Raw genomic sequence first — 14016 nt, forward strand, 5'->3', positions numbered from 1 at the left:
TTAGTTAAGTTTACGCAAATCTAAATAATATAGATAAACAGCCGAGACACAAGTTATTTTGCAATACATCCTTAGTGTAGATATGTAGATGAAGTAGTGGCATTAGAAGCAACAACAACAGTAGCAGTAACAGTAACAGCAGCAGCAACAACAGGAGAAACAGCAGCAGCAACAACAGCATCAGCAGGGTAGGCAGGGCACATGGCTGGCCACTCCTACCTCCTCTACTTGTCACAGATAAACTAAGATTCACGTTTTCGTCGCTTCCATTACAGTCTTACCATAAGTATCGTTCAGAGTGCGATAGGTCAGTTGTCTTTACATCCTTCATCTGCCACAGCTGCTACAGCTGCTACAGCTGCCACAGCTGCCACAGCTGCTACAGCTTCTCATAACCTGTACTGGACCACGGCCCTAGACCACTTTTAATGACCAGTCATGGAAGCCTCAAGTGAACCTTGCTGATCCAAACATATTCCTACGTAACAGAAGACGATATTTACCTTAAGAGAGAGAGATTTCGTTCGGATTTTTAACCCCGGAGGGTTAGCCACCCAGGATAACCCAAGAAAGTCAGTGCGTCATCGAGGACTGTCTAACTTATTTCCATTGGGGTCCTTAATCTTGTCCCCCAGGATGCGACCCACACCAGTCGACTAACACCCAGGTACCTATTTGCTGCTAGGTGAACAGGACAACAGGTGTAAGGAAACGTGTCGAAATGTTTCCACCCGCCGGGAATCGAACCCGGGCCCTCCGTGTGTGAAGCGGGAGTTTTAGCCACCAGACCACAAAGTATTGTACACCAGACCCATAATGAATGGAAGAAAAATATAATTAGATATTCTAGTGCGTCATTCATCTAGTAACTAATCTGCATAGACAGGAAGATGGAATATGGTGACTGAGAAATAACATTCTAAGAACACGCTGTGAGTCCCTGTTCTTTTCATTGGCTTGAAGGTTGTGTTGGCAGAGTATTGAGGTTCTTACTGGCTGAGGCTTCACAGAGTTGCCAAGACGCTTGATGCAAGTGGAAGCCCTCAAGTGTACCTTGAGTCATATAGGGAGAGCAACTCTTGCAACTTGCAACTGCTTCCCTCTGCACAGTTTCTTGGCTTGGTGTGCCCTGCAATGTCTTGAAGTCAACATTACGCTACACTAGAGACGTGCAACAATGTGAAGAAAGGTGAAGCACAAGAGTATAGACCGGAGGTGAGGCACTGAGATATACAGGAGTATTTCCGTAAGTTGAGACACCATCACTGTGAAGGTATTGTTGGAGTGTTGTAGTAATGTTAATGCACCAGTGACTATACTAGACCAGTGACTATACTAGACCAGTGACTATACTAGACCAGTGACTACACTAGACCAGTGACTATACTAGACCAGTGACTATACTAGACCAGTGACTATACTAGACCAGTGACTATACTAGACCAGTGACTATACTAGACCAGTGACTATACTAGACCAGTGACTATACTAGACCAGTGACTATACTAGACCAGTGACTATACTAGACCAGTGACTATACTAGACCAGTGACTATACTAGACCAGTGACTATACTAGACTAGTGACTATACTAGACTAGTGACTATACTAGACCAGTGACTATACTAGACCAGTGACTATACTAGACTAGTGACTATACTAGACCAGTGACTATACTAGACTAGTGACTATACTAGACCAGTGACTATACTAGACCAGTGACTATACTAGACTAGTGACTATACTAGACCAGTGACTATACTAGACTAGTGACTATACTAGACCAGTGACTATACTAGACCAGTGACTATACTAGACCAGTGACTATACTAGACTAGTGACTATACTAGACCAGTGACTATACTAGACCAGTGACTATACTAGACCAGTGACTATACTAGACCAGTGACTATACTAGACCAGTGACTATACTAGACCAATAATTATACTAGAATGTGTGTGAGTGCTGGGTGGGTGTGTCTGGGTGATGATGCTGGACGGACAGATATAGTATGTGAGTGGGTGGTGGTGTGTGTGTGTGTGGGTGGTGGTGTGTGTGTGTATGTGTGTGTGGGTGGTGGTGTGTGTGTATGTGTGTGTGGGTGGTGGTGTGTGTGTGTATGTGTGTGTGGGTGGTGGTGTGTGTGTGTGTATGTGTGTGTGGGTGGTGGTGTGTGTGTGTGTATGTGTGTGTGGGTGGTGGTGTGTGTGTGTGTATGTGTGTGTGTGTGGGTGTGTGTGTGTGTATGTGTGTGTGTGTGGTGGTGTGTGTGAGTATGTGTGTGTGTGGGTGGTGGTGTACTCACCTAATTGTACTCACCTAATTGTGGTGGTGTGTGTGTGTGTGTGTGTGTGTGTGTGTGTGTGTGTGTGTGTGTGTGTGTATGTGTGTGTGGGTGGTGGTGTGTGTGTGTGTATGTGTGTGTGGGTGGTGGTGTGTGTGTGTGTATGTGTGTGTGTGTGGGTGTGTGTGTGTGTATGTGTGTGTGTGTGGGTGGTGGTGTACTCACCTAATTGTGGTGGTGTGTGTGTGTGTGTGTGTGTGTGTGTGTGTGTGTGTGTGTGTGTGTGTGAGTGGGTGGTGTGTGTGAGTATGTGTGTGTGTGGGTGGTGGTGTGTGTGTGTATGTGTGTGTGGGTGGTGGTGTGTGTGTGTATGTGTGTGTGAGTGGGTGGTGTGTGTGAGTATGTGTGTGTGTGGGTGGTGGTGTGTGTGTGTGTCTGTGTGTGTGGGTGGTGGTGTGTGTGTGTGTATGTGTGTGTGGGTGGTGGTGTGTGTGTGTATGTGTGTGTGGGTGGTGGTGTGTGTGTGTGTATGTGTGTGTGTGTGGGTGGTGGTGTACTCACCTAATTGTACTCACCTAATTGTGGTGGTGTGTGTGTGTGTGTGTGTGTGTGTGTGTGTGTGTGTGTGTGTGTGTGTGTGTGTGTGTGTGTGTGTGTGTATGTGTGTGTGAGTGGGTGGTGTGTGTGAGTATGTGTGTGTGTGGGTGGTGGTGTACTCACCTAATTGTACTCACCTAATTGTGGTGGTGTGTGTGTGTACTCACCTAGTTGTACTCACCTAGTTGAGGTTGCGGGGGTCGAGTCCGAGCTCCTGGCCCCGCCTCTTCACTGATCGCTACTAGGTCACTCTCCCTGAGCCGTGAGCTTTATCGTACCTCTGCTTAAAGCTATGTATGGATCCTGCCTCCACTACATCGCTTCCCAAACTATTCCACTTACTGACTACTCTGTGGCTGAAGAAATACTTCCTAACATCCCTGTGATTCATCTGTGTCTTTAGCTTCCAACTGTGTCCCCTTGTTACTGTGTCCAATCTCTGGAACATCCTGTTTTTGTCCACCTTGTCAATTCCTCTCAGTATTTTGTATGTCGTTATCATGTCCCCCCTATCTCTCCTGTCCTCCAGTGTCGTCAGGTTGATTTCCCTTAACCTCTCCTCGTAGGACATACCTCTTAGCTCTGGGACTAGTCTTGTTGCAAACCTTTGCACTTTCTCTAGTTTCTTTACGTGCTTGGCTAGGTGTGGGTTCCAAACTGGTGCCGCATACTCCAATATGGGCCTAACGTATACGGTGTACAGGGTCCTGAACGATTCCTTATTAAGATGTCGGAATGCTGTTCTGAGGTTTGCTAGGCGCCCATATGCTGCAGCAGTTATTTGGTTGATGTGCGCTTCAGGAGATGTGCCTGGTGTTATACTCACCCCAAGATCTTTTTCCTTGAGTGAGGTTTGTAGTCTCTGACCCCCTAGACTGTACTCCGTCTGCGGCCTTCTTTGCCCTTCCCCAATCTTCATGACTTTGCACTTGGTGGGATTGAACTCCAGGAGCCAATTGCTGGACCAGTTCTGCAGCCTGTCCAGATCCCTTTGTAGTTCTGCCTGGTCTTCGATCGAGTGTATTCTTCTCATCAACTTCACGTCATCTGCAAACAGGGACACCTCAGAGTCTATTCCTTCCGTCATGTCGTTCACAAATACCAGAAACAGCACTGGTCCTAGGACTGACCCCTGCGGGACCCCGCTGGTCACAGGTGCCCACTCTGACACCTCGCCACGTACCATGACTCGCTGCTGTCTTCCTGACAAGTATTCCCTGATCCATTGTAGTGCCTTCCCTGTTATCCCTGCTTGGTCCTCCAGTTTTTGCACCAATCTCTTGTGTGGAACTGTGTCAAACGCCTTCTTGCAGTCCAAGAAAATGCAATCCACCCACCCCTCTCTCTCTTGTCTTACTGCTGTCACCATGTCATAGAACTCCAGTAGGTTTGTGACACAGGATTTCCCGTCCCTGAAACCATGCTGGCTGCTGTTGATGAGATCATTCCTTTCTAGGTGTTCCACCACTCTTCTCCTGATAATCTTCTCCATGATTTTGCATACTATACATGTCAGTGACACTGGTCTGTAGTTTAATGCTTCATGTCTGTCTCCTTTTTTAAAGATTGGGACTACATTTGCTGTCTTCCATGCCTCAGGCAATCTCCCGGTTTCGATAGATGTATTGAATATTGTTGTTAGGGGTACACATAGCGCCTCTGCTCCCTCTCTCAATACCCATGGGGAGATGTTATCTGGCCCCATTGCCTTTGAGGTATCTAGCTCACTCAGAAGCCTCTTCACTTCTTCCTCGGTTGTGTGCACTGTGTCCAGCACTTGGTGGTGTGCCCCACCTCTCCGTCTTTCTGGAGTCCCTTCTGTCTCCTCTGTGAACACTTCTTTGAATCTCTTGTTGAGTTCTTCACATACTTCCCGGTCATTTCCTGTTGTCTCTCCTCCTTCCTTCCTTAGCCTGATTACCTGGTCCTTGACTGTTGTTTTCCTCCTGATGTGGCTGTACAACAGTTTCGGGTCAGATTTGGCTTTCGCTGCTATGTCATTTTCATATTGTCTTTGGGCCTCCCTTCTTATCTGTGCATATTCATTTCTGGCTCTACGACTGTTCTCCTTATTCTCCTGGGTCCTTTGCCTTCTATATTTCTTCCATTCCCTAGCACACTTGGTTTTTGTGTGTGTGTGTGTGTGTGTGTGTGTGTGTGTGTGTGTGTGTGTGTGTGTATGTGTGTGTGGGTGGTGGTGTGTGTGTGTGTATGTGTGTGTGGGTGGTGGTGTGTGTGTGTGTATGTGTGTGTGTGTGTGTGTGTGTGTGTGTGTGTGTGTGTGTGTGTGTGTGTGTGTGTGTGTGTGTGTGTGTGTGTGTGTGTGTATGTGTGTGTGAGTGGGTGGTGTGTGTGAGTATGTGTGTGTGTGGGTGGTGGTGTGTGTGTGTATGTGTGTGTGGGTGGTGGTGTGTGTGTGTATGTGTGTGTGAGTGGTGGTGTGTGTGTGTGTATGTGTGTGTGGGTGGTGGTGTGTGTGTGTGTATGTGTGTGTGGGTGGTGGTGTGTGTGTGTATGTGTGTGTGGGTGGTGGTGTGTGTGTGTATGTGTGTGAGTGGGTGGTGTGTGTGTGTGTATGTGTGTGTGGGTGGTGGTGTGTGTGTGTGTATGTGTGTGTGGGTGGTGGTGTGTGTGTGTGTACTCACCTATTTGTACTCGCCTATTTGTGGTTGCAGGGGTCGAGTCCTAGCTCCTGGCCCCGCCTCTTCACCGGTTGCTACTAGACCCTCTCTCTCCCCGCTCCATGAGCTTTATCAAACCTCGTCTTAAAACTGTGTATGGTTCCTGCCTCCACTACGTCTTTTTCTAGGCTATTCCACTGCCTTACAACTCTATGACTGAAGAAATACTTCCTACTATCTCTCTGACTCATTTGTGTCTTCAACTTCCAATTGTGGCCTCTTGTTTCTGTGTCCCCTCCCTGGAACATCCTGTCCTTGTCCACCTTGTCTATTCCACGCAGTATTTTATATGTCGTTATCATGTCTCCCCTGACCCTCCTGTCCTCCAGTGTCGTCAGGCCGATTTCCCTTAATCTTTCTTCATAGGACATTCCCCTTAGCTCTGGAACTAACCTTGTTGCAAACCTTTGTACTTTCTCTAGTTTCTTGACGTGCTTTATCAAGTGCGGGTTCCAAACAGGTGCTGCATACTCCAGTATGGGCCTGACATACACGGTGTACAGTGTCTTGAATGATTCCTTACTAAGGTGTCGGAATGCTGTTCTCAGGTTTGCCAGGCGCCCATATGCTGCAGCAGTTATCTGATTGATGTGTGCTTCCGGAGACATGCTCGGTGTTATACTCACCCCAAGATCTTTCTCCTTGAGTGAGGTTTGCAGTCTTTGGCCACCTAGCCTATACTCTGTCTGTGGTCTTCTGTGCCCTTCCCCTATCTTCATGACTTTGCATTTGGCAGGATTAAATTCGAGAAGCCATTTGCTGGACCAGGTGTCCAGTCTGTCCAGGTCTCTTTGAAGTCCTGCCTGGTCCTCATCAGATTTAATTCTCCTCATTAACTTCACATCATCTGCAAACAGGGACACTTCTGAGTCTAACCCTTCCATCATGTCGTTCACATATACCAAAAATAGCACTGGTCCTAGGACCGACCCCTGTGGGACCCCGCTCGTCACAGGTGCCCACTGTGATACATCATTACGTACCATGACTCGTTGTTGCCTCCCTGTCAGGTATTCTCTGATCCATTGCAGTGCCCTTCCTGTTATATGCGCCTGATGCTCTAGCTTCTGCACTAATCTCTTGTGAGGAACTGTGTCAAAGGCCTTCTTGCAGTCCAAGAAGATGCAATCAACCCACCCCTCTCTCTCTTGTCTTACTTCTGTTATTTTATCATAAAACTCCAGAAGGTTTGTGACACAGGATTTGCCTTCCGTGAATCCGTGCTGGTTGGCATTTATACTCCTGTTCCGTTCCAGGTGCTCCACCACTCTCCTCCTGATAATCTTCTCCATAATTTTGCATACTATACACGTCAATGACACAGGTCTATAGTTTAGTGCCTCTTTTCTGTCTCCTTTTTTGAAAATGGGAACTACATTTGCTGTCTTCCATACCTCAGGTAGTTGCCCAGTTTCCAGGGATGTGTTGAAGATTGTGGTAAGTGGTACGCACAACATATCTGCTCCCTCTCTAAGGACCCATGGAGAGATGTTGTCCGGTCCCATTGCCTTTGAGGTATCGATGTCCCTTAGCAGTTTCTTCACCTCCTCCTCATCTGTATGTATGTCGTCCAACACTTGTTGGTGTATTCCTTGTTGGTGTCCCCATCTGGTCTGTCCCCCCAGAGTCCTTCCTGTCTCTACTGTAAATACTTCCTTAAATCTCGTGTTGAGCTCCTCACATACCTCTTGATCGTTTCTTGTGAGTTCCCCACCTTCTTTCCTCAGCCTTATCACCTGGTCCTTGACTGTTGTCTTCTTCCTAATGTGGCTATACAGCAGTTTCGGGTCAGATTTGACTTTCGATGCTATGTCGTTTTCATACTGTCTCTGGGCCTCCCTCCTTATCTGCGCATACTCGTTTCTGGCTCTTCTACTAATCTCCTTGTTTTCCTGGGTCCTATGCCTCCTGTACCTTTTCCATTCTCTGTTGCACTTAGCTTTTGCCTCCCTACACCTTCGGGTAAACCAAGGACTCGTCTTGGTCTTCCTATTATTTCTGTTTCCCTTGGGAACAAAACTTTCCTCTGCCTCCTTGCACTTTGTTGCCACATATTCCATCATCTCGTTTACTGATTTTCCTACCATTTCTCTGTCCCACTGAACCTCCTGCAGGAAGTTTCTCATACCTGTGTAGTCCCCCCTTTTATAGTTTGGCCTGTCCCCTTCAGTTCCTGTTACCTTCTCCACTTGTAACTCTACTATATAGTCAAAACTCAGAACCACATGATCGCTAGCTCCAAGGGGCCTCTCGTAAGTGATGTCCTCGATGTCTGAACTGCTCAGGGTGAACACAAGATCCAGTCTTGCTGGCTCATCCTCCCCTCTCTCTCTGGTTGTGTCCCTGACATGTTGATGCATGAGGTTTTCAAGTACCACATCCATCATCTTTGCTCTCCATGTTTCGGGACCCCCATGTGGCTCCAGGTTTTCCCAGTCGATCTCCCTGTGGTTGAAATCGCCCATTACCAGTAACTTTGCTCTGCTCGAGTGAGCTCTTCTTGCCACCTCAGCCAGTGTGTCCACCATCACCCTGTTGTTTTCTTCGTACTCCTCTCTTGGCCTCCTGCAGTTCTGTGGTGGGTTATACATCACTCCAATGACTACTTTATGTTCTCCGGACTGAATTGTACCTACAATGTAGTCTCTTTCTCCAATCATGTCCATGCCTTCCATTTCCTCAAATCCCCATTGGTGTTTTATGAGCAGTGCAACCCCTCCTCCCCCTCTACTCCTTCTATCTTTCCTCAGGATCTGATATCCTGTTGGGAAGATTGTGTCTGTTATTATCTCAGCGAGTTTTGTTTCTGTGACTGCTATGATGTCTGGGGATTTTTCACTGATTCTTTCATTCCACTCCTCATGTTTATTCATTATTCCATCCACATTTGTGTACCAAACCTTTAGTTTCTTTTCTATCATTGTGGTCATGCAAGTATATTGGGGTTGAGGGAGGGAGAGCCTTGGTGGGGGCCTATATGGGGCTGTGGTGTAGGTGGGGTATGTGTTGATGGGGGTGGGGTCAGAATGCCCATAAGGGACAGCTGTTGGGGTGAGGTTTGTGATATGGGGGTTGTATGTATGTGTGGGTGGTGGTGTGTGTGTGTGTATGTGTGTGTGGGTGGTGGTGTGTGTGTGTGTGTGTATGTGTGTGTGGGTGGTGGTGTACTCACCTAATTGTACTCACCTAATTGTGGTTGCAGCGGTCGAGACTCAGCTCCTGGCCCCGCCTCTTCACTGATCGCTACTGGATCCTCTCTCTCTGCTTCCTGAGCTTTGTCATACCTCTTCTTAAAACTATGTATGGTTCCTGCCTCCACTACTTCACTTGCTAGGCTATTCCACTTGCTGACAACTCTATGACTGAAGAAATACTTCCTAACGTCCCTGTGACTCGTCTGAGTCTTCAGCTTCCAGTTGTGACCCCTTGTCCCTGTGTCCCCTCTCTGGAACATCCTATCTCTGTCCACCTTGTCTATTTCCCGCAGTATCTTGTATGTCGTTATCATGTCTCCCCTGACCCTTCTGTCCTCCAGTGTCGTCAGTCCGATTTCCCTTAACCTTTCCTCGTACAACATTCCCTTGAGCTCTGGGACTAGCCTTGTTGCAAACCTTTGTACTTTCTCTAACTTCTTGACGTGCTTGACCAGGTGTGGGTTCCAGACTGGTGCTGCATACTCCAGTATGGGCCTAACATACACAGTGTACAGTGTCTTGAACGATTCCTTATTAAGGTATCGGAACGCTATTCTCAGGTTTGCCAGGCGCCCGTATGCTGCAGCGGTTATTTGGTTGATGTGTGCCTCCGGTGATGTGTTCGGTGTTATGGTCACCCCAAGGTCTTTCTCCCTGAGTGAGGTCTGTAGTCTTTGTCCACCTAGCCTATACTCTGTCTGCGGTCTTCTTTGCCCCTCCCCAATCTTCATGACTTTGCATTTGGCTGGACTGAATTCGAGAAGCCAGTTACTGGACCACATGTCCAGCCTCTCCAGGTCTCTTTGCAGTCCTGCCTCATCCTCGTCCGATTTAATTCTTCTCACCAACTTCACGTCATCTGCGAACAGGGACACTTCAGAGTCTATTCCTTCCATCATGTCGTTCTCATATATCAAAAATAGCACTGGTCCTAGAACTGACCCCTGTGGGACCCCGCTCGTAACAGGCGCCCACTGTGATACCTCTTCACGTACCATGACTCGTTGTTGCCTCCCTGTCAGGTATTCCCTTATCCATTGCAGTGCCCTCCCTTTTATATGCGCCTGATCCTCCAGCTTCTGCACTAATCTCTTGTGGGGAACTGTGTCAAAGGCCTTCCTGCAGTCTAGGAAAACGCAATCTACCCAACCCTCTCTCTCGTGTCTTACTTCTGTTACCTTGTCATAAAACTCCAGGAGGTTTGTGATACAAGATTTGCCTTCCATGAACCCATGCTGGTTTTCATTTATAATCTTGTTCCTTTCCAGGTGTTCGACCACTCTCCTCCTGATAATCTTCTCCATGACTTTGCACACGATACATGTCAGAGACACAGGTCTGTAGTTTAGTGCCTCGTTTCTGTTTCCTTTCTTAAATATGGGGACTACATTAGCTGTCTTCCATTTCTCAGGTAGTTGCCCAGTTTCAAGGGATGTGTTGAAGATTGTGGTTAGAGGCACACACAGCATCTCTGCTCCTTCTCTAAGGACCCATGGGGAGATGTTGTCCGGTCCCATCGCCTTTGAGGTGTCAAGGTCACTTAAGAGCTTCTTCCCCTCCTCCTCAGTTGTTCGTATGTCATCCAACACTTGTTGGTATATTCCCTCTTGATGTTCCCTTCTGTGCTGTCTTCCCACAGCCCTTCCTGTCTCTACTGTAAAAACTTCCTTAAATCTCCTGTTCAGCTCCTCACATACCTCCTGATCATTTCTTGTGAGTTCTCCACCTTCTGTTCTTAATCTGATCACCTGGTCTTTGACTGTTGTCTTCCTCCTGATGTGTGTGTATGTGTGTGTGGGTGGTGGTGTGTGTGTGTATGTGTGTGTGGGTGGTGGTGTGTGTGTGTATGTGTGTGTATGTGTGTGGGGGTGGTGGTGTGTGTGTGGTGGTGGTGTATGTGTATGTGTGTGTGGGTGGTGGTGTGTGTGTGTGTGTGTGTGAGTGGTGGTGGGTGGTGTGTGTGTGTGTGTGAGTGGTGGTGGGTGGTGTGTGTGTGTGTGTGAGTGGTGGTGGGTGGTGTGTGTGTGTGAGTGGTGGTGGGTGGTGTGTGAGTGGGTGGTAGGTGGTGTGGGTGGTGTATACCTCTAGTGATATATTCGGCATTATGCTCACCTCCAGGCCTTTACTGCTGAGTGAGATTTGTAGCCACTTTCCCAAGAGTGTGTACTCGTGGAAGAGAGGACACAGTCTGACCAATTTTGCTGTGTGTCCTGGTTCATTTGTAGCCTTACCCTGTCCTCATCTATTTTAATTTTCTTTACTAATTTCACATCATCTACAAACAGGGGTACACCTGACAGTCTCTCTCACAGAGTATGTCACTCACATATTCCAGAAACATTACTTCTTCAAATATTAATGCTCTGTAGAGCAACACTTGCTGCACTTCTCCGTTCTGGCAACCCTTCTCAGATAAACACTCTTTGTCTCCTTCCTGTAAGGTATTCTGTGACCCTGTGTAGCGTATTTCCTGGTATTCTTGTCTGATGTTCAAGTTTTTTTTTTATCCCATTATAATGTGAGGTGTGGTATGAAATGCCTTCTTGCAGTCTGAGAATATGCAGTCCACCCATCCCTCTCCCCTGTCTCAGTTCTGTTACTGTGTCACAAAACTCCAGCAGGTTTAGGAGACAAGTTTTGCTCTCTCTAAACCCGTGTTATTGTTTATTAAAGCACCTCTCTGTAAGTGCTCTATCGCTCTCTGATAATGCATGTCAGTGAAACTGGTCTGTAGTTTAATTCTCCTTGTCCGTCCTGTTTCTTCAGTATTGGGACTACATTCATTATCTTCCAGATCTATAGCAACTATAACGTGTTCACTGACTTGTTGAAGGTATTCTGTAGTCGTGTTGATAATGTTGTTGCTGCCTCACACACTAGGTGGTGACACCTTGATAATGATCATGGCCTTCTTATGCATCAGCTCACTTAAACGCTCTTTCACCTGTATCCCTATTGTATGTATGATGTTCAGTACCTGTTGATGCACCCATTCTTTGACTCTAATGTTTTCCTGGTGTTCCCTGAGTTCACTTGTTTAGATCGTGTTCAACTCCTCACACACTTTCTTGTTGTTTATCGTAAACTCTCTCTCTTCCTAATTGTTTAGTCGTCTCTATCTGATGTGACAGTAAAACACTCTTGGTACAGACTTATGTTATTGTTGCTACAGTTTGTTATGGTCAAACTACGACTCACCTTCTCTCCTCTGCTTTGCATTTTGGTGTCTGGCTCTTCCTCTCTCTTGCCTCTGCTTCCTTCTCTCCTTCACTTCCTCTCTCTTGCCTCTGCTTCCTTCTCTCCTTCACTTCCTCTAGTTCTTCATTGCTTTTTTAGCGTTTCTAATTTGTTGTCTCTGCTTCCATGGTTCCCTCACAGCCTCTTTCTTAAAGACCAAGACGGCACAATACCATCACTGGAACAATACCATCACTGGAACAATACCATCACTGGAACAATACCATCACTGGAACAATACCATCACTGGAACAATACCATCACTGGAACAATACCATCACTGGAACAATACCATCACTGGAACAATACCATCACTGGAACAATACCATCACTGGAACAATACCATCACTGGAACAATACCATCACTGGAACAATACCATCACTGGAACAATGCCATCACTGGAACAACACCATCACTGGAACAATACCATCACTGGAACAATACACAATACCACTTTAACAACCCCCACCTGCTCTTCCTGGTGTCCCCCACCTGCTGTTCCTGGTGTCCCCCACCTGCTGTTCCTGGTGTCCCCCACCTGCTCTTCCTGGTGTACCCCACCTGCTGTTCCTGGTGTACCCCACCTGCTGTTCCTGGTGTCCCCCACCTGCTCTTCCTGGTGTACCCCACCTGCTGTTCCTGGTGTACCCCACCTGCTGTTCCTGGTGTACCCCACCTGCTGTTCCTGGTGTACCCCACCTGCTGTTCCTGGTGTCCCCCACCTGCTCTTCCTGGTGTCCCCCACCTGCTGTTCCTGGTGTCCCCCACCTGCTGTTCCTGGTGTCCCCCACCTGCTGTTCCTGGTGTACCCCACCTGCTGTTCCTGGTGTACCCCACCTGCTCTTCCTGGTGTACCCCACCTGCTGTTCCTGGTGTCCCCCACCTGCTGTTCCTGGTGTACCCCACCTGCTGTTCCTGGTGTACCCCACCTGCTCTTCCTGGTGTCCCCCACCTGCTCTTCCTGGTGTCCCCCACCTGCTGTTCCTGGTGTACCCCACCTGCTGTTCCTGGTGTACCCCACCTGCTCTTCCTGGTGTACCCCACCTGCTGTTCCTGGTGTACCCCACCTGCTGTTCCTGGTGTACCCCACCTGCTGTTCCTGGTGTACCCCACCTGCTGTTCCTGGTGTACCCCACCTGCTCTTCCTGGTGTCCCCCACCTGCTGTTCCTGGTGTCCCCCACCTGCTGTTCCTGGTGTACCCCACCTGCTGTTCCTGGTGTACCCCACCTGCTCTTCCTGGTGTCCCCCACCTGCTGTTCCTGGTGTACCCCACCTGCTCTTCCTGGTGTCCCCACCTGCTGTTCCTGGTGTCCCCCACCTGCTGTTCCTGGTGTACCCCACCTGCTCTTCCTGGTGTCCCCCACCTGCTGTTCCTGGTGTACCCCACCTGCTCTTCCTGGTGTCCCCACCTGCTGTTCCTGGTGTACCCCACCTGCTGTTCCTGGTGTCCCCCACCTGCTGTTCCTGGTGTACCCCACCTGCTGTTCCTGGTGTCCTCCACCTGCTGTTCTTGGTGTACCCCACCTGCTGTTCCTGGTGTCCCCCACCTGCTGTTCCTGGTGTACCCCACCTGCTGTTCCTGGTGTCCCCCACCTGCTGTTCCTGGTGTACCCCACCTGCTGTTCCTGGTGTACCCCACCTGCTGTTCCTGGTGTCCCCCACCTGCTGTTCCTGGTGTACCCCTGCTGTTGTTCCTGGTGTACCCCACCTGCTGTTCCTGGTGTCCCCCACCTGCTGTTCCTGGTGTCCCCCACCTGCTGTTCCTGGTGTACCCCACCTGCTGTTCCTGGTGTCCCCCACCTGCTGTTCCTGGTGTACCCCACCTGCTGTTCCTGGTGTACCCCACCTGCTGTTCCTGGTGTCCCCCACCTGCTGTTCCTGGTGTACCCCTGCTGTTGTTCCTGGTGTACCCCACCTGCTGTTCCTGGTGTCCCCCACCTGCTGTTCCTGGTGTACCCCTGCTGTTGTTCCTGGTGTACCCCACCTGCTGTGCCTGGTGTCCATCACTCAGTGTATACTTG

The 14016-nt window shown here is 48.7% G+C and overlaps 1 protein-coding gene across 2 annotated transcripts in view; it reads left to right on the forward strand.

The window, feature by feature from the left end:
* The first annotated feature begins 1005 nt into the window (after positions 1-1005).
* LOC128691730 (bestrophin-2) overlaps positions 1006-14016 on the forward strand; it is a 64410-nt gene continuing 51399 nt past the window's right edge. Inside the window, exon 1 of one of the 2 annotated variants that reach the window (XM_053780631.2) lies at positions 1006-1246. The gene's annotated coding sequence lies outside the window, so the exon portion shown is untranslated. The remainder of the gene's footprint in view (positions 1247-14016) is intronic. The other variant, XM_053780632.2, reaches the window with a different exon arrangement.

Source organism: Cherax quadricarinatus, chromosome 26 (genome assembly GCF_038502225.1).
Source record: "Cherax quadricarinatus isolate ZL_2023a chromosome 26, ASM3850222v1, whole genome shotgun sequence".
Lineage (NCBI taxonomy): Eukaryota > Metazoa > Arthropoda > Malacostraca > Decapoda > Parastacidae > Cherax > Cherax quadricarinatus.